The 26604-nt window shown below is 38.9% G+C and overlaps 1 protein-coding gene and 1 long non-coding RNA gene across 2 annotated transcripts in view; one reads left to right on the top strand and one right to left on the bottom strand.

Annotated features, from left to right (window-relative positions):
- Positions 1 to 350: 350 nt before the first annotated feature.
- Positions 351 to 1013, bottom strand: LOC121401374. Its single transcript, XR_005966186.1, has 3 exons — positions 868 to 1013; positions 672 to 754; positions 351 to 390 (listed from the first exon to the last, which is right to left on the bottom strand). It is a non-coding gene; the product is annotated as an uncharacterized LOC121401374 (long non-coding RNA).
- Positions 1014 to 9833: 8820 nt separating this feature from the next.
- apba1.L (amyloid beta (A4) precursor protein-binding, family A, member 1 L homeolog) overlaps positions 9834 to 26604 on the top strand; it is a 94985-nt gene continuing 78214 nt past the window's right edge. The window contains exon 1 of the mRNA XM_018258734.2: positions 9834 to 10169. The gene's annotated coding sequence lies outside the window, so the exon portion shown is untranslated. The remainder of the gene's footprint in view (positions 10170 to 26604) is intronic.

The raw sequence follows: 26604 nt of genomic DNA, 5'->3' as shown, positions 1-26604 counted from the left end.
GTTCGTAGAAGTCAGCGATTTGGTCTGAAATAAAGGATAAGAGAGTTAAAAAGTTCGATTTCTCCCTAAGTTTCCATGGCAACTAAAAAAAACCTGCTCAATGACAATCTGCAAGTTCCCCTGAATAGAACGATACTCCATACGTATGGATACACATAGAGACGCAGCCACCGAACACCTCAAAACAGGCACAATGCATAAAATTGGGGCTGTGAATTTATGTGCAGTTCTCAACTCTTTTCATTCTAAACTGCCCCTTACCTGTGAAATAACCCCCACAAGCCATCTATTTCCTAAAAGTACACTTCTTCAGCTTTTCAAAGATGCCATTCTTTCTTTTCTACACAGAGAATTGTGGCCGCAGTTCTTTGTAGAAGACAGCGATTTGGTCTGAAATAAAGGAAAAGAGAGTTACAAAGTTCGATTTCTCCCTAAGTTTCCATGACAACTAACAAAAACCTGCTCAATGGCAATCTGCAAGTTCCCCTGAATAAAACGATACCCCATATGTATGGATACACATAGAGACGCAGCCACCCAACACCCCAACACAGGCACAATGCATAATATTCGGGCTGTGAAGTTATGTGAATGCATCCATATTTTATCCTAAACTGTCCCTAACCAATAAAATAACCCCCACAAACTATAGATATCTTGAAAATAAACACCTTCAACTATTCAGAGATGCCATTCCTGCTTTACTACGTGGATAATTGTGGCCACAATCCTTTGTAGAACTCAGTGCTTTGGTCTGAAATAAAGGAAAAGACAATTTACAAAGTTAGATTTATACCCAATAATTTTGGGACTACTCTGATGGATCTGCATCTGGGCCCCACTACCCCAAAAATATATTTCACTCACCCTTTTCGATTTAGTGGAGCGTCTGAGTTTCATCTGTCCTGTTGTGCAACGACTTCATCTGTCCTGTTGTGCTTCTTCGTACACTTCACCAATGACAAAATCTGTACCACATTTGCAAATATATTTACCAACAGAATCCATAGTACTCATGCAAAAAATGTAGGATAGGAAGGAGCATTACAATCCGCAGACTTGGCTGCAAAATACCTTTATTGTCACAACATGTTTCGGATCATCATGGATCCTCACTTGAAAAAGGATCCATGATGATCCGAAACATGCTGTGACAATAAAGGTATTTTGCAGCCAAGTCTGCGGATTGTAATGCTCCTTCCTATCCTACATTTTTTGCATGAGTAAAAGTTTGGCCTGGCTGGTGTGGCCTGAGTAGGAAAGTGAGCTACACAGGTGGAGATCGTTTGGACAAAACTTAATTTTTGCAAGAATCCATAGTACATTTGACCCATAAATTATGCAAGTGTCCTAAGAAGTGCACACCAGAAGTTTGTAAAAAAGCTGGTGCCCTACTGGTGGCAGACATGGCACGTGATCAAAGTACTATTCCTATTCACAGAGCCACTGCAACTTGTCCAACCTAATTACTGCATAAATATTCAATGTGCGCTACAAGTACAAAAAAAATGGATTGTTCCAACCACAACTTTTCGGGAAAAAGATTCTGAATGCCTACACTATAAACAATTCTAAATGGAAGACCATAGTGTTCCGCCACCCTGTGCTCAAAAACCGAAAACTGAAGACATGCTACCCACAAATCCAGAGATGCCTAAATCTACAAAAACAAATGCAAATGTTGCCCAGAAATACAGACAAAACTATAGATAAATGCGCTGATAGAGGAGCTTTTGAGGTGCCAGTAAAAAAAAAACTTGTGGCATCAGCATTAGAGATGCACATCATCCCATGTATTCATCACACACCACAAGTTCTATCGTGCGCCCTCTCGACCAACCAGCACCTCAGTTTGCTATTGCACCAGCGCAATACAAATGCTATCCATAAAACTACAACTGGCCTAAAGCACCATAGCTCAACACAAAAACTGAATGCATAGACTAAGAACAAACCTACATACAATTGTTTTTACTGCTACACTGCACAAAAAATTGCTCACCCTGTGCCAAATTCTACACCATAAATCACTACCAAGATCACTACTATACAGAAAAAAAAATGCCAACTTTTGCATCGTCAAACTTTTTTTATCAATATCTATAGATTACCAATATCTATAACCTAGTTATAAGCCAAGTAGGTACCTGCCAAAATGTTAAATCTCAAGGGGGGCTTGAATCTGAAAAACCACTGCACAAAACAAAAGAAATGCACATCATTTTGCCAGCACATATAACCAGTTATTGCTAGTTCATGCATAAAAACCTAGAGCGTGAAATGTTAGAACTCGATGGGGGGCTTGAATCCAAAAAACCACTGCACAAAACACAAAAAAGCGCATCATTCTGCCAGCACACCTAACCAGTTATCGCTAGCGTGTGCATAAAAACCTAGAGCGTAAAATGTTAGATCTCAATAAGGGGCTTGAACCTGAAAATAAAGAACAAAGAAGGACCGCTACTGTTCATCGCTCTTGCCTATATCCAGGTGCTCAGTCAAACAGTGTCCCCACTGTGGACGCTACAAAACTCGACAGACAGGCGGCACTTCTGGAATAGGTTTATTGGGGTTGCTGCTGTAAAAACCTAACGCGTTTCGGGAGTAGATCCCTTAGTCATAGGACCTATGACTAAGGGATCTACTCCCGAAACACGTTAGGTTTTTACAGCAGCAACCCCAATAAACCTATTCCAGAAGTGCCGTCTGTCTGCCGAGTCTTGAACCTGAAAAACCACTGCACAAAATACAAAAGAAAAAGCACATCGTTTTGCCAGCACACCTAACCAGTTATTGCTAGCGTGTGCATAGACACCTAGCGTGTGAAATGTTATATCTCAAAAGGGGCTTGAACCTGAAAAACCACTGCACAATCACAACTTCAAAAAAACACGAAATAAAAAGCATCACTTTGCCAGCATGTGCATAAAAACAGAGCATGCCAAGTTTACTACATCCTTTTACCACCAACAAACCCAGAGAACCCTAACCTACCAACACAACTCATGGCCTCTCGTAGTGTACCACAGTGTGGTACACCTCAAAACAGGGTTGGAAACACAAAGCAGGCTTGCTAGGACACTTGGGACAAAAATATCGCACATCTTTTCGAACACCCCTGGAACGGCAAACCTTACAAGTTCTCTGGGCATATCTTTTATTAGGAGTTGGTGGAATTTGTGCAATGAAATGCTTACCCACCATTCGGGCAACATTGTCATTGCCAGGCATTTCTGGAACCTCCTGTACATCACCAAACAAAAGGGCAGGGAGCAGTTGCAGCAGATAATTGTATAAAGACAATTTTGGGCCTGGTACTGCCGCCTTGTAAACGACATAGGAATTATAAAGGGCCATTTGAATCATGTAAATTGCTGCTTTTTTGTACCAGGCCCTGGTTTTTCTGGTGGCGTCATAGTAAGTTTGAATTTGGTCTGTTTTATCAACGCCACCCATATGCTTACTATATTCTTTACAACAGAGTGGCTTTGATTTTGCGGGCCTGCCACGTCTGTGTTGGACAACTACACTCTCATTGTGGATAGTAGTAAGCATACAAACATTTTTTGTGTCTGCAAATTTTAGTGCCAGGAGCTCATCACTTCTAAGAGCATAAACTTCTCCACGTTTTAATTTCTTTTGCACCAGTTCCTTAGGCAGTCCTTTGCGGTTTTGCCTAACGGTGCCACAGGCTGGGGTGTCCAACCAGTAAAGCGTTCTAAATAAGGGGACGCTAGTGTAGAAGTTATCCACGTATAAGTGGTAACCTCGGCCCAACAGTGGAGATATGAGCTCCCAGACAATTTTACCACTGGCAGTCAAATCAAGGGGACAACCGGGGGGGTCCAAATTAGTGTCCTTTCCCTCATAGAACATGAAAGAATTAGTATAGCCCGTGCTGCTTTCGCAGAGTTTGTAAAATTTCATCCCATAGCGAGAACGCTTACTAGGGATGTATTGGCGGAATCTTAGGCGCCCTTTGAAGAGCAAAAGGGACTCGTCCACACATATATTTTGGGAGGGGGTGTAGACCTCTGCGAAGCGCTGAGACAGGCTATCTATAAGGGGCCTCAATTTGTAAAGCCTGTCGTGACCGGGCTCATTAGGGGGAACAGCCGCTGCATTGTTGCTAAAATGAAGAAACCGCAGTAAAATTTGGTAGCGGTTTCTTGGCATAACGGCTGAAAAAAGAGGGATGGAAAGGACTGTAGTGGTATCCCAGTATGAAGCTAAGGTATTGCGTTCTACGAGTCCCATTGCCAATGTGAGCGCCAGGAATCTTTTGATTTCATTTACAGTAGTGGGATACCACGCCTGGGCTCTTGAATACCCTGGTAAAGGGTGGCTGGCAAGATACTGCTCAGCGTATAAATTTGTGTACTGGACCATGTCCTGTAGGATGGCCTCTGTGATAAAAAGATTGAAGAAATCTATAATTTGAAAGTTAGTGGTGTCCACCTTGACGCCCGCGACTGCAGTGAATGGGGGAATTTCGGGGGCATAATTACAGGGAGGCCCCCACATAGGCGCTCCAACTGCTGCATCATCACTACCCTCACCCTCTTCAACCTCCATGGGTGCATCTGGCACACTGCCACCAGCCTCTGCCTCTGCCTCTTCCTCTGCTTCTTCAGCAGTAAGCGTGCCGCCACTACTAGCCTCTGCGCTAATAGTGCTGCTATCACCAATCTCTGATTCCTCACTAGAGTCATCAGATGGGACATACTCAGAATCGGAATTGCTAAATTCCTCTGAGCTGGAGTCCTCGCAATACCTAGCCGCTTCCTCAGCGGTATAAAACCGTTTGGCCATTGTGCCAGAAATTTACAGACAACTACAAAGCTAAGAATCAATAGGCAAGTCAAACAAATAAAAAAAAAAGCTAATACAATCAACCACAAGAAAAAAAAAAAAAAGCAAGCCAGCAAGATGACTGAGACCCCTGCTAATATAAACAACCAGAAGAAAAAAAAAAGCAAGGCTGCAAGATATGACCAACAGTTAACCCCTGCTAACAGAAACAACCAGAATAAAAAAAAAAAAAAAAGCAAGACAGCAAGATGACTGAGACCCCTGCTAATATAAACAACCAGAAGAAAAAAAAAGCAAGGCTGCAAGATATGACCAAAAGTTAACCCCTGCTAACAGAAACAACCAGAAGAAAAAAAAAAAGCAAGGCAGCAAGATATGACCAACAGTTAACCCCTGCTAATATAAACAACCAGAAGAAAAAAAAAAGCAAGGCTGCAAGATATGACCAACAGTTAACCCCTGCTAACAGAAACAACCAGAAGAAGAAAAAAAAGCAAGGCAGCAAGATATGACCAACAGTTAACCCCTGCTAATATAAACAACCAGAAGAAAAAAAAAAAGCAAGGCAGCAAGATATGACCAACAGTTAACCCCTGCTAACAGAAACAACCAGAAGAAGAAAAAAAGCAAGGCAGCAAGATATGACCAATACAAACAAGCAGAAGGAAAAAACCTTGAGCTTGAACAAATGAACCTTATGGAATGCTATGGAATAAAGATATGGCACAGTTTACAATCCACGTAATCCCTGACTTTCTGGAACAATCACCTAAAATCAGAAAACAGAATAAGACCACTAAATGGTGTCACAGCAAAGGGAACTATCTTTTGGGGCACTAAACAAGCAATAAAGTGTGCAATAAACAGTGCAAAGAAAACTCCTGAAAAAATCACTAAAATGCAACACTACTCAAAGCAATAAAAGAACAGCGAATACACTAAAATCAGCGGTCAAGGGTCCTAGATTCTCTAGTGACCTACAAAGGGAACTTTTTCGGGGGAACTAAGCAAGCAGTAAAAACAGCTAAAGCAATAAAAAAACTGTTATTGGAGTGAAATTGGTGGTCAGAACTATAGATCCACCAGCGTCACTGCAAATGGAAAGTTTTTTGGGGAACTAAACTAGCAGCAAAGAACAATGCAAAGGGTAAACGTAATAAAACCACCAAAAGCAATACAGTGAACAGTTATTTGGGTAGGGGAAAACTTTTCTAGAAAACTAAACCAGCAGTAAAGAAAAATATAAAGAATAAACGTAATAAAATCACTAAAAGCAATAAAATGAAGTTATTGGAGTGAAATCGGTGGTCAGAAATCTAGATCCACCAGCGTCACTGCAAACAGAAACGGATGAGAACAAAACAAGTAATAGCGCAATAAAAGTGCAATAAAATCACAAACCAATGATGAAAATGGCCAAAAAACAGTAAAACGCAATCAAATCAGAGCAGAAATAAAGTTTGAGCAACAAATAAAGACAAATGACTAAAGAAAGCAAAGTAAAAAATAAGTAGAGATAAAAAGTAAGAAAGTAAGTGTGTAAGTGTGAGTGTGTGTGTGTGAGTGTGTGTGTGTGAGTGTGTGAGTGTGGGAGTGTGAGTGTGAGCTTGGCAAAGTTGCCTGTAAGTGTGCTAAGGCCAAAGACAGAAGAAAAAAAAAGAAAAAAAAAAGATTTTTTTTTTTTAGAGAGAATATGTAAAGTAAAGGGTGTAGAGAGGTGCAGTTCAGCTCACAATGTTGAATCCAGGCAATCCAGGCGACCAATCCAGCGATCAAAGCTCAGACAGGCAGCAGGGGGAACTCCAGCAACCATAAGTGCGCAGCAGGAGGGAAGGTGTGACAGTTGGGGGGAGTTATTTATAGGGGGAGCAGTGGAGACGTCATCAGTGTGCTCCTCGTGGTCTCCACTGCTCCCATTGGCTGCCTGGGACGATCGAGGAAGCGATCCGGTAAGTGAACCGCCTCTGCTCGTTGCCTAGGGGGATCTGTGCGTGTTAGAAGCGATGCGCCGGTTTTTTGTGCGCATCGCTTCCTGGCCTGGGGGAAATGCTGCAGAACGTAGAATCTACGTTCTGTGGCATTTCAAGTTACTTTGCCTCAGAACGTAGATTCTACGTTCTGTGGCACTTAAAGGGTTAAACTTATCCATCCTCCTATGAAGGTGTTACAGATTCTAATACAGAAAAACAATGTAAGACTTGTGCAAGCTTTATTGTTTATAAGCGGGCTAGCCATAACCTTCCTTCACTCTTCTCATAACCCTCCTGTAGTGTCTGGCTCCCAGGTGGTACATGTAGACACTGCCTGCTGGGATATGCTGGGGCTGAGTGACAGTTCTGCTTGAGTCATTATTTACCTTTATTATATCCACAGTAACAGTTTGGTTAAATGCTATCCTGTGCTTGAGCCGCAATTAGGTTTCTGCTAAAAGGGATATGTTTATCAAACTAAACAAAGTTAACTCATGCCTAAAACAGTAGATCTATGTATTGTAAGTGTTAAACTGATTAATTGAAAATATGTCCGATTTTAATAACATTTAAGTGTATTTTTAGATACTGATGTGATTCTATTCCTTCTGGGAGACAAGAACTGCCAGAACATCATAGACCGGTTAGATACTTTACGACCAATATGGGCCCCACCGATCAGCTACTCCCCAGTGGGCCCCCCACTGGAAAAAATACTGGCTTTCCTTTATATTTATCTTTTTTCCTTATTTATAACATTGGGATCAACCATCATTCCTTACTGGCCAGGATGGTAAAATACCGGCCAGGTGGCAAACCTACCTGTAACTAACCATTCAGATTAATACAGTAGTAAAAGAACAAATCTGGCCATGACAGTAATCGTACGAAATTTATGTCCAACAAATAGTAGTGACAGTCACCCAATGATATTGTCACAGGCAATACATGCAGAGATATTATCGTTAGCCGGCAGAAATCTTCTAACCTGTCTGATCAACTAAACATGGTCATTAGCTAACAAAAAATGATGGGAAAAATCCTAAAAATCATACGAAACTAATTTTCATGCAAAGTTATCTTTGCGTCTGTGACCAGCTTTACTAGTTATTTTATTATGACTGCTAATATCTTATTATGACCGGCACACAAACCAATGGTTACCATCCAGGAGCATGCTCACTTCAAGCAAATAACATATCAGCTTCCAGTGCACATATTTCCTGGTCTTCATTTGCAGCCTGAGAGCAATGGACACTTGCACAACTATACATTTTTGCACAGGTATAGGGCAGGCTTGTTCTTCGACATCCTTGTGGCGTGTTTGAGGATGGGGGGTGTGTGCAGTGGTCAATGGTTAATGTCTGGCATTCGTTCTGCTTTTAGCAGACTGACCTAAAAATCAATTTGTATACATGTATGCACTTTAGTATACTAAAAGGGATGCACTGTTAGAGATCTTATACACGTTTGTTCCTGCGTAGCCTTGCGTTGGGGCCTTCATACATTTCACTACAAGGGAAAGCAGCTGTAGATTGCCTCACGAGGAAAATTCGGGCGATTTTGAGACCATCTCGGTGATTTCAATTCTAGCCGGCAGAAAGGCTTTTCGGGGAGATTAGCTGCCCGACTAAATCTCCTCGAATCTTAGCCTGTGCCCCTTACCCTAAGTGTAACCCATTTCAAAAAATATACATTGTACAGAGAGGGGTCTACCCTTAGCACTCTTACACACAGGAGTTTTTTTTTGTGTTTAAAAAAGCAGACTGAGGGAGTAAAAGAAGTCTTGTTTTTGGAAGTTCTAACACATCCCTCCGTTGTATTGTCACTTGATTGGATGTCAAGCATAAACAAAGCATCATGTTGTGTTTAAAAAAACAAACAGGCAAAAGATAATATCGCACAAAAACATCTATATAAGAGCCCTTAGGCTCATGGCACATGGGGGCAGATTCATTAAGCGCCGAAAATGCTCTAGCGACGCCTTCGCCAGTCAAAGGTTCGCCAGGGCACTGCTAATCCACTAAAATCTGAAGTTGCACTCAGGGAGGCGAAAGGTAGCAAAGTTGCACTAGCGTTAATTCGTCAAGCAAAGCAAAGTTACGCTAGTGATGCCTGATTTGCATACGGCGCCAACTTAAAGTACAATGGACGTATAAGTAGCAGCAAATACATTACACTACACATGCGTGGGAAAGCTTCATAAAATAAAAAAGAGTTGTTATTTTGCCCTATACATGTGCCCACTGTATAGTTTAGGTGCCATATGTTAGGAAATGTAGGGGGGTAGGTGGGTACCCCCAAAAAAATTTACGATCTTTTTCAGCCGATCACCCTTATAAAAGTAAAAGATGCCAGCGTTTTTTGGGACTTAAAGCCCTATCTACTCTATTGCACTTCGCCTAGTCTGAGGTGGCGAAGGCAAGTCAGGCGCAAGAGGTAATATTTAGTAAAATGTGCAAGTTAGTGAATTAGCGTAGTTACGTCCCTTCGCCATAGCACAACTTCATCTGGCGTAAGGGTGCGAAGTAGGTTCACTTCGCTAGCGAATTTACTCCAGCACCCGTTCGTAAATCAGCCAAGTAACGAAATAACGTCACGCTGGTGAATTTGCGCTAGCGTTAGCCGCTTTGCGCTTTAGTGAATTTGCCCCATGGAGCTGTTTTCATAAGCACCTGACTCCTGGTTACCTGCACTTTCTATTAATTCTGTCCAACATTCAACAGTCCCAGCACCCCCAGTGCATGCTGGATAATGTAGTTTATGGTAAGCGTTAGATGTTGGAAGTAAAACTACAATAACCTGCATGCACTGAGCACAGAGGGCAGGGCGCAACACTTACCTTATTATGCCTGATATAAGTTGTGATAAGAGGTTTGCGAGGCCTAAGAGAATGTGTATTTTCCACATATTCTTTTACTGCAAATATTGTGCTATTTTTGGACTACTTGTGAAGTGGCTTTAGGCTGGGTTTGGGCTAATTTTTGAATAAGAGTCTGCGCACACTACTGCATTGTTATCGCTCTGCCTAGCACTGTCCGTGTGAAGGGCTGGGAGCGCCGGAGTGAGCCTGTGTGTGCTACTGATGTCACCGGGAGGGAGGCGGAGCTCTCTGTGTACAGGCAGGGCTGCTGGTGGCTGCAGAGAGAGAAGAAAAGGAGGAGGAGGAGGAAGATGGTGGAATTAGATGTGATACCTCCAGGACCCAAGCCTCTCTCCCAGGGCTGCTACACGTCTGCTTACTAAGCTCACCTCCCCCTCACCACCATACATACATACATACATACATACAAGAAGGCAGCTGCTGTGCCCGACCCTACTGTGCAACCACTGGGATTTCCACTGAGGGTGACAAGTCTGGAGAGAGCTGTGGCCAGAGGGGTTTGGGTAAGTCCTGGTTCCTGGGCACTGCCCTGCCATATTGATGCAGCTGTCAGGTGAGCAGGAGATGGGCTGGGATTGAAGGAAGGCTGGAAGGGCACAGATGGCCTAGGCAGGGAAGGTGCAGGGCTGGCTGCTGTGGGTATCTAGGCTGGGATGCAGACTGTGGGTGGGATGCAGCATCTGCTGTTTATTCATACAAATAGCTAACCCCTTCACTCCTGCTGCACTTAGTGCCTAGCACCCGCAATCACTTGCCTCCCAAGCTCCAGCCCCAGCACTGAAATTGTCTTTAGGGACTGAGCCAGGAAGGATACATGGAATCCTGAGCTTTGCAGAGATTAACTGCCAATAAAGGGCCAGGAGCAGCTTTTTATATGTCCAACCTGTTCCCTTGCACCTGTGAAGTGCATTCACCTGTACAACTGTAAGGGGTCCCTGCTTGGAAGAGCCATAAGAACCAGTATTGTGCCCCTTGGAAAAGAGGAGTTTTGATGGCATACCTCTCCTGTTGGGAATGCTGTGTGTTTGAAAGTACAGCTGACGAAGGGCAGCTATTTTCAGAGAAAGGGTTATTTTACTGCTGAAGCTGCTTGTGAACTGATTGGGTGTCTCGGCTGTCAGTTACTCACTGAGAGACACAGAACTTTCTGCGCAGAATGCAATAATGATTGTTCATGGCAGTTCAATGAGCTGGCCAGGTTAAGGTGTTCTAGTCATTCTTATGAGTGGGTGTATTTGTGCTGCAAGGTTGTAGACTTGGAACCTGGATGGGAGGGGTAGACAATAAATGAGCACATGGGGGGGTATTTTTATTTGTGTATAACCATGTATTTGCCTCTCATTGGGAGAAGGGTGGCCAGTGCAATTATTTTTAAGTATATGAAGTGTGTAGCACTTTATAGCTGTGCTACAAGGGACTAAGTTGTACACAAGAAATTGCCTGTGCATATCCCTGAGCTGAAGCAGTATCTGGCTTTGTACGTTAATAATGTAGACCAGATATCTTCATTTTTCTATTAGAGGAGAGAGCAGATTCATTCGTCACTTCTCAGAAACCATTAACAGGGGAGTGTTTAAGCATCTCTCAGTGTGTACAGTTATGTCAGATGGGCTGTCATTTTGACAGATGCACATGCTCCCAAAGCAGCAGACCCTGAAACATGCACTGCTGTGTGGAATGAGGGGTTCTTCCTTTATCTGCATTGTCTTTCTCACATTCAGCCAGTGTAAAAAGGGGGGGTGTGTCATGCCTGTAACTCCGTAGAGTTGGAGTTCTTGTGCCTAATTATTATGTTGGTAGATGACTTTGCCCATTTATCTTGATTAAAAGGCATTATTTGCGCATAGTTTTGTAGCAATGATTAAAAACATTAGCTGGGGTTTTGGATGTGTTCCTACATTCTCTGTGCCATGTTACTGAAAGCAAGTTTGCCTATAAAGCACCAGCATGTGGAAATATTCTTTACATTAATATTGCAGAGATTGTGATTTATACTCTGATTTGTGTCTCTTAAAGGGGATCTTCCGAAAAACGATTGTTTGCCTACTGTTCCAGTGTACATGAATGAAAGTTTTATTTGTAAATGTAATTGCTATTATATAGATAGTCCACATGCACCACTTAATCTTTGTTTCTATTGCATTTGTTTCTCTACCTGTTTTTAGTGCTGCTGTACTATAGAGAGTGTAAAGATCTGTGTATGCAGTAGTGCTGTGTAAATACATCTCTGCAGGGCACTTATCATGGCAACATTTTTTCAACCGCAATCCAGTTTTGGGATACAACACTATTTTTTCAGAAAATACTGAACAATATGCTGCCTGCCCTGGGAGGGAGTTCCTTGTGTGGGCAGCCATGTTGGGATGGAGACATGTATGTAATGAATGAGTAAGGGGACTCAATCTTTATGCAAATACGTTTGCCCCAATATGGCTGCCTACACTGGGAGCTCCCTCCCAGTAAAGACTGCATATTGTTCAGTATTTTTCTGGAAAACATAGTGTTGTTTCCCCCATTTTAGCCCTCATCTTTGATAGGGTGAACAGATTTGCTGTGATAGGTTAATCAATATTTTTTTGGTTACAGACATATGTACATATAGTCCTGTTGTAACACCTCACTAAACTAAAGTTTTCACATTTTCCTGAAGTAATTTTTCTTTTTATTAAGGCAGGCTTTCTAGTGATGTCAGTTACTGTATGCATGCACAGACATTGTATTGTTACGTTGATGAATGGGTTGTTCTATGCACATCAATAAAACCAACTATTCAAGTTATCCCTTACCAGTGAAATATAACCACCAAGCAACTAAACTGATTCATGATTTACACTTTTTATTTTAAATCTTTAGCCTTTTTAAATAATGCTTTTTTATAAATCACCATTTATTCACCGCACGGTTACATTTGCATAGCAGGGTGCAAATAACTCTTTCAAACTGCCATGGTTTATGCACCCTGTATTGCACTTTCAAAAATGGCTTGATGCATTTGGCTCCAAAGTGGTGGACAGATTCCTGAGCCTGCCCCATGAATATAGCACTCCAATGGGCAGTCCAATGAGAACACTAAGGGTTGCAGTAGTGGCATTGTTAGATAAGGCCTTATGTATTTATCATTGTGGCATTTGTGCATAAGTGTGTGGGTTGGCAATATTGGCACAGGCCTTCTCCATATTCTACAAAGCAACAGCACATTCATATGGTTGTAAATAGTTGTTGCTGTCTACGGTTTCGGTTTTTAAGAATTATGCTCAAAGCCAGTTCCATGTTTTTGGCATCACTGATCTAGGGTGAATGCATATGGAAGCTTCTACTCTATGAAGAAACTATGGCTTTATACATGGTAGAATACATTCTCTAGATGGAAGACTTATTTTAATTTGCAGTGTGGGGGGAGTAGCTTGATGCAATCATTGATAGTCATTCATCATGTTGACAGACTCTCTGTAGCTAACGTAGTTCTCATCACTCTATGCACTACTCTGTTCTGTTATATATTCTGTCTGTGTGCATAACAAGCCTGTTGTTGAAGCCAAGCACAAATGTTTTTGGCTGATGACAAAATAAGTCCTGATTTTTTTAACTGGTAGCAAAAGAAAGTGCAGCAGCCAGACATTATGGTCTAAAAATATAGTATTTGTGTTATATTATAGATACACAGCTGATTTGTTTCCTATGATGGCTCTGTTTAAATTGCTATCGCTACAATGGCATTTTATACCATGTTGCCAAAATGACTGCAGAACTTCGTTGCTGTGCTGATATATGCTGATTGATTTGTTTGCTCCGTTATAAGTCCTGTCACATTTTATTATGTGCCCGTGTTGCAACTGTCATGTTTTTATCAATGTAAAGTTTTTCATTTTCTTCTATTAAAAATTGGGAAAGGTCATAATATACCAATGTATTAAATGATTTACTAATGTAATTTTAATATTAAAAAAGGTAATAATATATGTTTTTAGAGTTCAAAGGGACCAAAAAAAATGATTTAAAATCTGGGAAATGCATGATATAATGGTGGAACCACGAGAGAACATTTTAAATTGCTGGATTTTAAATTGGGATTTTACTGTAGATAAATAGTGCTACTTTGACTTTAATGTTTTCCTGTTGATTTTTTAAATTTATATACTATAGTAGCAACATAAGGCTTTTGATTCCTGTGCCCCTTATTATATTGTTGACCGTTTTGAAATCATTACAGTTTAGAAGCTCAAGCCTATCATTTTTCAATAAAGTCCACACAACTGTTATGGTGGTGTATGTATTCTCAGTATAATCTAAAGTGCCAATAACAGTTTAGTTATTGCAATGTTTGACTTATTGATGGAAAAAAAATTCGAAAGCACATTGTCCAAATACCCAATATGGAGCATGGCACATACAAGTGTCATCCCCAAATTAACTCCTCCTGTTCTCACCTAATTGTCCCCTCGTAGATACTTCTTGTACAATGTTAATAAAACTTAGTGCACGGTTTAAGCTATCTAGGGTCCTGCAATACTTAAAGGGGTGGTTCACCTTAAAGGGGTTGTTCACCTTCCAACACTTTTTGCTGTTCAGTTGGTTTCAGATAGTACACCAGAAATAAAGACTTTTTCCAATTACTTTCAATTTTCTATGTGTAACCGTTTTAATATTGAAGTGTAAATCTATTTTTTTACCTTTCTAAAGCAGTTCTGGATGGGCGGTCGGTGACTTTCTAAACTGTTCTAAATTGATACATTTAGTTGATACATTTTTTTATCTTTGTCCCTGTTGAGCAGAATCCCTGGGTTTCATCAAATGTAGCTGTTAGAATTAATACAATAGTTGCTAATACTACAGAGAAGTTCCTGAGAAATGTATCCATTAAATATTTCAAAATTGTAACATTTCAGAAACTGAACCTGAATTACTGAGCTGCCAGACTCAAACACCAGAGTCAGGAAGGAACCTCAAACTTTAAAGCGATATCGACACGTTCCTATAAAAATCATAGGAACGTGTCAGTATCAAGTAAATGCTGCACCCGTAATCGTTCCCACGAAAAGCCCCAAGTCCCACGAACCTGTGTGCAGCAGACAGGCTGACACTACTAAAATATCTTTCGGGTTGCTTCAGTGATGCTGGGGGCGGAGCAATCCTTCCATAGGCCGAATTCCTGTATTCATTCGTAATCAGCCTATGGAAAGATCATGCCAGTCATAGCCCAGCGTCACTGAAACGGCTCAGAAGGTCTTTTAGCAGTGTGGGAGGATCAGAGAACGATTACGGGTGCAGCATTTACTTGATACTAACACAATCCTATGATTTTTATAGGAACCTGTCAGTATCACTTTAAACTTAGATTTTGGAAAAAAAATTTAAAAATTACAAAATGGAAAGCATTTGAAAAAAGTTTTATTTTTCTGGAGAACAATTTGAAAACAACTCAGGTGAAAAAGTGTTTGAAAGGTGAACAATCCCTTTTAGTGTGTTATAGAATTCTCAATTCCTTGTTTTTAATTTAATTATTTATTTTTGCTAATAAACTGGCTTTACTCTTCTGCCTCTTTTCAGCTTTTAAATGGGGGTCTCAGACCCTGGCAGCCAAAATCAAATGCACTGCGAGGCTACAATCTTATTGTTATTGTTACTTTTTTATTAGTTTTCTATCTATGCTGTCCATCTCCTATCCGTATTCCCATCACAACCACTTCCTGGATACTAGGGTAAATAGGACCCTAGTAACCAGGCAGTTGCTGAAATACCGAACCAGAGTGCTGCTTAACAAAAAGCTGAATAACTGAAGGACCATAAAAAATGAAGACCAATTGCAAATTGTCTAAATTAAGTCAATTACTAAAAGTTAATTTAAAGGCGAACTACCCTTTTTAGACTCTCAAGTTCTGTTCTTAAAGGAGCCTTTAATATGACACCACTAATATGAGCATCCTTTACATTGCAGCTGGCTATTACATAAGGCTTGGTATGATTGCAATGCGGTGCCAGCATAAAGAAAAGATGGGTTTGCTGCAATGATTGCACTTTCCATCTCTGATGTCACTGGAGGGGGCTATTATTATTATATACCTTTAAACCCTTGCAAATACCCTGTTTCCGTGAGATTGAAATGCTTTTGGTATGGTGGATGGTATAACATTAAAAGCAAAATGATGTTGAGTAGTGAGTGCCCTGCTGCTGTCTTAAATCTGTTTTGTTTCTGGTCCTGGTCCTAGTTGTTTTAAAGTATCATTAAGGTAAATACTGTTTCTTCTTATGGCATGAGCACTAATTTTTTACATGTATGAATGTTCTTGGAATGTTCATTTTTGCAGTTCAAGTTTACCATGCAGACAAATAATGTGGTGGGCTGCCATCTAGAAAAATGATTGTTGCAATACAGCCTTTCCCTTCTGGTTAGTGATATACCTGTGCTGCTGGGTGACTAGAGAAAAACATCCTTTACTAGCAACGCCTCAGGACAGCATGGAGGAAAAACTGGCAGTAGGATTCGCAAATTCTCAATGAGCAGTTTCTGGCCATGTGTTACTTTTTGTTAGTTTTAGACAAAAGTGCAAATAAGTGAACCTGTTCTTGATAAATATTTATATATTTACACACACTTAGAACAGAAGGCAAACTTACCAATAAATGTAATCCCACACCCTTTATTTGCCAGTCTTCTTTAGCACCTGCATATGAAATTGTGTGTAGACACCTTTTCATGTATTTTAAAATTATTTACGAAATAATGTTGTTTCTTTGTTACCATGGGTTCTTGTTTGCTCTCTGGTTCAGCCACCACTCTTCCATTGTAGTTAAAGTAGTTGTAGTTGCAGAAAAATAAATGTTCTCTCCATATAATTTTATATATGTTTGTGTGTTTTGTTGTACAAGGGGGCTTGTGAGTTGATAGGCAAATCAGGATCAGACATTGAATAACATATATTCTAGAAACCTAGATCTATAACACTGGTACATCAAAGCGATATATTCTGCAGTGTACAGTATTTATAGTAATACTGACATATTTCTAAAATAAATAGAAATTTGTCATTTATTAGTAGGCATGGAAGGATCTCTCTGCTTCCAACCCAGCATGACTGGGGGAAGAAGTGTTTGCTTCTGCAACTCTTTCTCCAGATCATGCCTGCAGGTAATTCTAAGTTGCTTGTGGCACATTCTGCTATCAGGCATTTCCCACTTATAAAACAGTAATGCCAAAAAATGAAAGTGTATCAAAGTAATTACAATATAGTATACTGCTGCTCTACACTGGTAAAAACTGTGTGTTTGCTTCAGAAACACTACTATAGTTTATATAAACAAGCTGCTGTGTAGCCACATTTAAAGTGATACTGACACATTCCTATAAAAATAGGAACGCGTGGGTATCAGTGAAAAGAAGCTGCACACGAAATATAAACTGCTACAAGCACAATCCCTCCTTAGGTTAATTACAAATGAAAACAGGATTCCAGCCTATGGAGGGATTGCGCTGCACCCCAGTTCCAGCGTGACTGAAACAACTCAGGAAGATGATTTAATGGTGTTGGAGGGTCGCAGTTACTAAGGTTCCCCAGGCTGGGGGCGGCTTTGGACAGCTTTTAGCTGCTTATATTTCGTGTGCAGTTTCTTTTCACTGATACCGACATGTTCCTATTTTTATAGGAACAAGTTGTATCACTTTAAGCTGCTGGAGAAAGGCGGTGAAAAGGCACAGGTTACATAGCAGATAACAGATAAACTCTGGAGAATAGAATGGTGTTTTATGTTATCTGCTATGTAACCTGTGCCTTTTCTTCTTTTTTCCAGCTTGAATAAGCTGCCAGCATGGCTACACAGCAGCTTGTATATATAAACTGTATAGTCTTTCTGAAGAAAACACAGGACTTTTACCAGTGCAGGGCAGCAGTACATTATATTTTAATTGCTTTGATACATTTTAATTTTTTGGTTCTAGTGAAACTGAAATCATATTCTTGTTTAGTGCCAGAAATAATTTTTACTCTGTGTCCCGCCGGCCCAGTTCGACCCTGTTGACAGTCATTTCATTCTTCTCTGTCTCACCCCAAAAAGATTTTAAATCTGGCTACAACAGTCACCTCCCAATCTGGTTTAGGTTTGTTAAAATATCAGTTCGGAAGACTAGAAAATCCCTTTTGACAATGACCGCATGGAGCCATGTACATGGTCTTCGCTTACCGGGTCTTCTCAAGCTTTCCCTGTGAATCTAGTATTTGATCCGAGGGATGAACAATAGGACATGCCAAATTTGGCCCTATGCTTGAGATGCCACTAATGCAAGGAATTCTTTTAAGTAATATAACTGGACTATTGTCACATTTCAAACAACATTAGCTTACTATGGCAATAATCCTAAAATATATTTTCCAAGACACAGTGTTACATTTGCAAAGCTTTATACTAATACTTTCATAATAATTCTTAACCTTCTTGAAAGCAATTCATTCCTCAAAAGCATTGACTGTTTCATCAGGTTTTTCAAAAAGGTTCTCTACTTTTTGTACATTTATGTCTATAAAGTGGAAATGTTAACATTACTGTCAAAGGGAGAGTGCCTTTGGCATTCATATTGTTAGAGAAGCAACTGTCAGTTTCCAAGGTGAATTAGTCCCAGCTGGTGGATGAGTGAAAGTGGAGAACTCCAAAGATCTTTATAAGGGAGAACATTTTAAACAACCTTAAGGTGGGTAGTGAATCAACTAGCACTTTGTAAATAAAAATGTTATGTATCATTAACAGACAACTTGCTCATTTCAGTGATATCTGAGAGAAATTGGTTTAGATGGCCTCTCATCATTTAGGATGTTACCAGTACTGAATGTTAAATGTTCTACCACTTGTTTTTGTTTTTCGAAATTAATGTTTTCTTATCTATTGTGCAATCCATTACAGAAACCCAGTTATGTGTACATGCAATGTGTTCAATGCCATTTTAGATGTTATTAGTCTCTGAAGACTTACATTTTTGTAAATGGTTTTCATGGTGGGTCTACCTTTGCATTTTGGGAACGCACCAAGGAATTTTATGATCATTTCTATGCAAGAGATTGATTAATATTAGTAGTTATGGAACAGTGAAGTAGGTTCTGAAATTATTTTATAAAAAAGGGTACAATATTTATTGGAAATACACAGTTTCATATCTGATATGCTATCACCTATACAGTATATAGTATTAGTGATGGTGGCTAACCATAAAGATTTAGCATTTTATCCATATCTTTTGTGTATAGTTATATTTGGATTTACACATTTATAGCTGTCAGCAGACTGGACTGTGTGCAGCCATGTCAGTTACATTTTAGTTTGAGTGTGCATAAATACAACAGGGACTAAAATGAAAATGAGGGAGAATGGATATTAATTATTCATGTTTTAGGTATTTTAGCAAAAAAAAAACAAAACTGGGAAAAAATGTCCAGTGTGGAAAAATGCTTGTTTGTGTTTTCTTAATAAATAACCCACAGAGAAAATCTATGAATGTATCCTTTAAGAATAGAGGCAGATGATTTTGAGTGCTCTAGATTGGCTAAAATTCACTGTTGACTTGCATTTCTTTTTCTTTAGTCAAGTGCAACAAGCTTTATCATAACAAGTGCTTTAGGAACTTATGCTTTTCAGTTGTTGGCCTATCATCTTGGAATAGGTGTTTCCTCTGATCCCATAAGTTTATGTTTGCTAGTCTACTAGACTAGACTGCTGCAAGTTCTTAGAACCTAGTTAAAACATTCAGTGTATAGAAACAATGAAAATAGCTGTCATTTTTATTTCTGTGCCTGACATCAAGTTATAAAGAGGAAAAATGGCTGCCGTGTAGAATTGTCGTTTAGATTTAATCAAGATCCTGTCATCTGCATCTCCCTGCAGCAGTCTAGCAGCTGAGATATTTGTTTTTGATGCAGTTGTTGCTGGATACTTCTGCATGTGCCTAGAATTCAGAATATTGCTGAATGTCCGTTATGACACCCTGCAGTAGACTAAAATGCCAGGTTCTGCCATCTAGGCTCAAATATGTGTATTTGTCTGTTTCCTTTTGGCAAATTTAGTCGAAATAATTGTGAAACCAATGAGAACTACCTTGCGTATATCTTTATCATAAACTGCAGGACAGCATATCATCACTATTTAGTATATGCCATCATTTGCATGTAATTTTAATTTTAGTACTGATGTGTTTTATATGAGAAACATTCTACTCTTACGAAAATTTGTTTTTCAGTCAAGTTAGTATGCATGTATTTTTCAGTTTATGCCACTGGACCTGATCAGCACCAGGTTCTACAGTCTCTGAATACAAAGTCAGACCGTGCTGTGCTATTCATATATCTGTATTACCCCTTCATAGCAGTCACGTTGCTTGGAAACTATTCCAAGTAATCTGCAGTTACAGTGAAACACGTGGAGCCACGAATCTGTTGTTTGATTTTATACTTGTGAAACTCTAGTACTGGTTTGTAACTGGATTCTGTATATTAATTCTTGTATTTTAATAAATGAATTGCACTATATTCATTCTGTCTCCTATATGATCTTGGATACCTGCACTTCTAAATTGATCCACAAGGTCGGAAACTTTTGCTATACCGTCATTCATCTGATGTATATACATCTGATCAGTGTCCCTGGTATGGACTGTGTAAAATGCTCGTAATCAACCAGGTCAAGTGAGTAGGCTGGCTCTGCTTGGGCACATTCACTTTTAACACGTTTTGCACAGGGACTGACGCACTGGATTTGGCTATCCGTACCTTTACACCGTACCTTTTGTGTTCTGATTTGACATACTGCACTATAAGGATTTTATCTCTGCGCTTCCTTTTTATATGTATATATTATATATTATATATATATATATATTATATATATTCGAGAGAGAGAGATGAAGTTATGGGTATGGGATTTTTCATCCAAAACTTCCAATGAGACAGTACTTTGCACATGAGGGTAGCTATGCTACAATAAATCCACGCTGACCGCTTCTAGGTTCTAGTAGCCATAGGGCATAGTCTTTGACATTATCAAAATCCCGAGCATTAAGGATAATAGAACTGAAATCTGTACTTTAAAATCTATGTTTCTCTGCATAGAAATAGCCCCAGAAACTCCCCAGACATGCATCCCCTAATGAATAGAGTGGCTGCAGTTCACCAGAATGAAGTGCAGAGACCTGCGGCAATTCAGGGACAGAGGAAGGTAACGTGCAAAGAAATATCCAAATTAATGGCAAATAAGCCAATAGCTAGCTCTATAATAAGTATTAAAGAACTGGGATTGGGAAAAATACCCCCACTGTTAGCCAGTACTGTAAATTATAAATCAGTTCTTTAAAGGGATACCGTCATGGGGAAAAATTTTTTTTTCAAAATGGATCAGTTAATAGTGCTTCTCAAGCAGAATTCTGCACTGAAATCCATTTCTCAAAAGAGCAAACAGATTTTTTTATATTCAATTTTGAAATCTGACATGGGGCTAGACATTTTGTCAGCTGCCCGTGGTCATGTGACTTGTGCCTGCACTTTAGGAGAGAAATGCTTTCTGGCAGGCTGCTGTTTTTCCTTCTCAATGTAACTGAATGTGTCTCAGTGCGACATGTGTTTTTACTATCGAGTGCTGTTCTTAGATCTACCAGGCAGCTGTTATCTGGTTACCTTCCCATTGTTCTTTTGTTTGGCTGCTGGGGGGGGGGAAGGGAGGGAGGGGGTGATATCACTTCACTTCACTTGGGGCAGCTGGGAAATTGACAAAATGTCTAGCCCCATGTCAGATTTCAAAATTAAATATAAAAAAATCTGTTTGCTCTTTTGAGAAATGGATTCAGTGCAGAATTCTGCTGGAGCAGCACTATTAACTGATTCATTTTGAAATTGTTTTTTTCCCATGACAGTATCCCTTTAAAGATGCATTTACATTTTATAAATGTGAATAATGTGTGCCCTTTCGTATAACTTGTAAGTATTAAACCTAAGGTTTAAGAAATACTATTAAATGGCATCTATTATATCTGAAAGGATATAATATAATATAGAAAGGATATTTTGCATACCTTATATAGTTATTATTGGTTAATGGTGTTATAGCTAACCTCTACATGTTAGAAAGGTATTCATCTTGAATAATCAAATGCTGAATTTTACAAATTGTGGCACATATGAATGTGTTGAGGCATATTTATTAAGCAACCTATTGCTGCTGCTAATACGCTTTGTTCAACTTCTCCCTTATTCGATGCTAGGGAATAGCTGTAAAGCTCAGGTGTTTATCGACCAACAAATTCCCCTGAGGCAAATGCAAGGTGAATTTAAAAAGTCATAAAGGCCAGAAGAATCACAAGTCTTTCTGTAGGAAAGGAAGTGCAAATTAATCATCTCTACTGTTGGAATGCAAGGGATTAAAAGGCATGAAACAGAAAATCACATTTGTGCCCTGACCGCAAATTTGCATAATGGTCATGCCCTGTCATTGGCTGCATATCTTTTAAATTGCAACCAGTCATAAAAGAGAAGCTATCATGCAAACAATTGAAGAGTTATTGCACCACAATGAATGGTTTCATGTTTCCATAAGTACTGGATGTGGTAGGCACACACACAAAATGCTTCTTCCTTTTAAATAATATAAAATGTTACTCTTAGGCAGTATTTTTGAAGCTGCAGGGTTTCAGCTCTAATATTAAGCCCACCTTTTACCAGTATACTTCACGAGGGTAGACGTGGGACGATTTGAAGGATTAAAGTCAACTTTACAATGACTGTATGAAATATAGCATCATATAGAAAAGAAACTGCAAAGGATTTCAATAAATTCCCAGTTCAACGCTTAGTAAATATGCCCCAACATGGCAAAAAATGTTCTTCGCAGCAAACATTTTTTTTATTAATTTAATGAACATTACAGCCAAACAGGAAATACCAAGCAATTCTAACATGTTCTTTATTTAACCCTGTATATAAAATGAAAATCGAAATCCAAAGCTAAAACTTTAGAGGATGTAGAGAGAAGAGCCACTGTTAGCCTGCAGATGCGGGCTGGGTTGCTCAACGTGGAGTGCTTATGAAAGCAACAAAAGAGAAGGAATTATTCTACTCCAATAATTTCTTTTTTCAACAAGTTGCATTCTTGTTTCCCATCAGCTATCACTCAATAGCAAAAAGATGCTCTGTCCATACAACACTTTAGTCATACGGTTTGTAAATCAGAAATGCTCAGCTTAAGCTCCTTGGTATTATAACATGTTTGTTTAGCATTATATGTTTTAGACTCCAGGAGTCACTCACTGGGGACAAAAGGACAAAAATTTGTGCTAATTTAAAGTGCTATAATACTAGTGTGATCTATCAAAATGATATCTGTGATAGTGTCACTGCAGTCTTTTATTAAATTCTTATATGATGTTGCAGTGAAATAGCACAGGCTAACATGAATTTCTCTTTGGGGTGACCATGACCCATCTATACCCGCAGTTGCACATAAGTTGTGTCTACACGACACTACAGTACATAATGGGAAAATGTTTGTGATTAAGGGTCGACAGAATAGCAATTATGTTAAAGGATAAGTCAACCCCAAAATAATATTTTGCCTAATAAAGGAAAACATAATTCTAAGAAACTTTTTCATGTACATTGATTACAAATTTTTTATAGTTTAAGTTATTTCTATATGTATTGCTATTAAAATCAGTGTTTGTCCCTGTCTGTTGCCCTGGTGGCTCTGACTGTTGATAAGATGTAAGACAAGGCAGCTGATTAACAGATCTGTCTTTGCTGGGGAATTACTGTTGAGATTGAGAACATTGTATCAACAGTCAGAGCGACCAGGGCAGAGAATAGGCAGGGATGGACAAACACTGCTTTCAATAGCAATACAAATACAAATAACTTAAGCACCATAGAGAATTTGTAATGAATGTATAATGGAAAGTTGCTTAGAATTGTGTTTAGGCAAAAAAAATTTTGGGGTTTACTTATGCTTAGATTAAAGGTGTGGAGGGTCCCAGTTATGAAGAAGGTTAGCAAAGTTGCAGTTGTTTACAGTGGTTAAGAAGTACTGAGGTAAAAATTAGGATAAAGCTTAGATAATACAGAGACCAATTAAGCATGGAAAAACAGACAAACTTAAAATAGATAATAAAAACAGCATTGGTGTGAAGCGTAAAACAAATTCCAAATAATTATTTTCAAATATAAATTGTTTAAAAGTGAAACAATATAGGCTGGGACCCTTGATATCAGAGGATGGTAAATTGGTTGATAAGAGCATTTTGTTGGTGTAATAAACGATAATATACTGAGTCTATTTTGAATCACTGTACTATGAGGTTGTGCCAGCATAGTTTTATCTACCATAGATCTTGTCAGAACTGCCTTCAGAGATGGGACGAAACCTAGAATAGGGTGGCAGTGGATGTGATCTACTGATTTTTTTAAAACATTTTATACTGCATAACACAGAAGGTTTTTGATTAAATTATTGGCACTGAACTTAATATTTGTGTTTTGGAAAAATAACTGGCTGAAAGGATAGATTTCAAAGAATGGCGGTGAATAGATCATTTTTTTAATCAGACCAGTGTTGTTAGTCAATTGCCACAGGGGGTCTCTCTTTGTCCCTTTGCTTTTTAATTTGTTAATTCATGACCTTGACCTTGGTTTTGAAAATACTGTCTGTCTTTTTTTTTTTTTTTTTTACTTATTAATTGGGGGTTTTGGTGACTCTGGGTATCCAGGCAGTGTCTACTAGAGTATAAAAAAGGTTCTCTTACATAAAAAGGATGTTAACTAGAGAGATGAAAAACATAAATGTGCCTCTTTATAAATCCTTGGTAAGGCCTCATGTTGAGTATGCAGAGCAGTTTTGGACCCCAGTCCTTTTTAGACATTAAAGTGCTTCAGAAGTTACAGGGCATTATAGACAGATCCTGGAGAATCTTTTTTTCAAAGGGCCAGATGCCACCCTTTTAAGACAAGGGCACACAAGCATATTCATTGCTTCTCTCCATCCGCTGCTAATTAAAGCAGATCCGCTTCTTTCCACAGATTCAGAGAAGCATTGAATACATTTCATGTGCCCTTGCCCGAAGACTTGATGTACATAACTCACATGAAGCAACGCAAATGGTTCTTCACAATGAGTATGTTGTATTACCTGCTAAGTGATATTGTGATGGCAAATTCCTTTAGTGCTTTTTTCAGAGGTGCTTGATTGACATCTTAGATAAGCATAATAACCAGGGCTACATTAACCTCAGGCACTGAGATTAGTTATGTATATGTTTGTATACATCTATCTGTCTATTGCAGGAGTATCAGAGTACCACACTTATCAGGAATTTGATTGTGGTACTCTATCCTGCTATTTTTTACCTGTACCCAAGCATGTTGTTGGACCTGCTATGTCAGTTCTTCTACTTCATATATCTGGGGATCCTTCGGAAGGGTTAGACTGTTGTCTTTTTTCCTCAAATTAACCACATTATAACCACATTATAATAGAAAGATAATTTCATAACATATTCATCAAACATCTAGCATGAAAAGAGTTCTCAAATTTAATCATAAATAAGACTTTAACTGGTTTTCTGCTTTATAACTGAATATGCTTTAAGTTACGTTGCTTTGGGGGGTGGAAGGAAATCAGGAAACCAGTCAATGGCTTTCTAACTGTCTCTAAAATACTCCCAAAGTTCTGACATCCCTTGGCAGTTCTTCTGAAAATGTAATCACTAGATTATATTGCTCTTTTTTTAATCTACCCTGTAACTAAGTACGGATATGTCAGGCAAAGTACTTTTGTTGAGTTTCAAGTTAAATGCCTCATTTGTTTATGTGAAAAATGTTGCTTCTATAAAGCTGTAAATTGCTACAGTATTATGCTTTGTGTTATTTTTACAAACAATAAAACGAGAGAGAAATGAGAAAAGAATGGATTGAATGTGATGTATCTTCCGTAAATATTCCATTCTAGATGGATTTTGTTATTCCCCATTTAGTCTTATAGGCAAATTATGGAGAGAAATTGGTTTCCCTGTGGCACCACTGCCTCCTTGTCTGTACATTTTTTTTCCTTAAAAACAACTTTCAACTGTGTTATACACAGAATAATGTACCCTCTATTGTTAAAAATAAATTAAGAATATAATGTCACAGAGTAGTTCAGTGAACATATAAAGGCCACATTATTTCTTCTAGTACAGAAGTTTGTGACAAAAGTACCATCGCTAAGTCTTTTCATAAATTATGACATCACCATGCAATGTTTATAAAGATCTATTTTACAAGTTATTCATAGTTCTGTGTTATTATTTATTATTCAGTATAACAGTGCATTTATGTTGCCAATTCAGAAGCATTAACTCTGCTTTTTCTAGTACAGTGCAGTCCAGCATTGTCTTACTGACCTGCAATTATGTTCTGAAACTTAAAGTTTAGTGAGCAAATTCAGACTTTGCTCCGCACTAGACTTATGGCTGACAAATCCCTCTTATTATTAGCACATGGTACTGAGGGGTTGTGGTAAAGTGATGCAGTAGAGGTTATGGTGGTACATTAGATACCTAGAAAAATTGGAAGACCCCATCTGGCACACAGGCTGGCAAAGAAAGTGTTCTCACAGAAGAATATCATATTTAGTGTTTCCAGCAATATCCATATACAGGTTTAGGATCTATTAACTGGAATGTTTGGGACCTGGGGCTTTAGCAGATTAGGGATATTTCAGGAAAAAATTTAAACATTAATAAATAAACCAAATAGTTTTGTTTTGTCATCATTATGGATTTATGCTTGCTAGTTAAGATTAATTAGGATAAATAACTTGTCATTATTACAGAGAAGAAGGAAATCATTTTTTTTTTAAATTTACTTAAAATTCCATCTAAGGAATATGGACTTTCTGTTACTCAGAAATTTTTTTCTCTTTTTCCCTTCTAGTCCCTGATTTGCA

Source organism: Xenopus laevis, chromosome 1L (assembly GCF_017654675.1).
Source record: "Xenopus laevis strain J_2021 chromosome 1L, Xenopus_laevis_v10.1, whole genome shotgun sequence".
NCBI classification, from domain to species: Eukaryota; Metazoa; Chordata; class Amphibia; order Anura; family Pipidae; genus Xenopus; species Xenopus laevis.
Note: the sequence above shows the minus strand (reverse complement) of the source record. Positions and strands in the feature narration are given on the sequence as shown.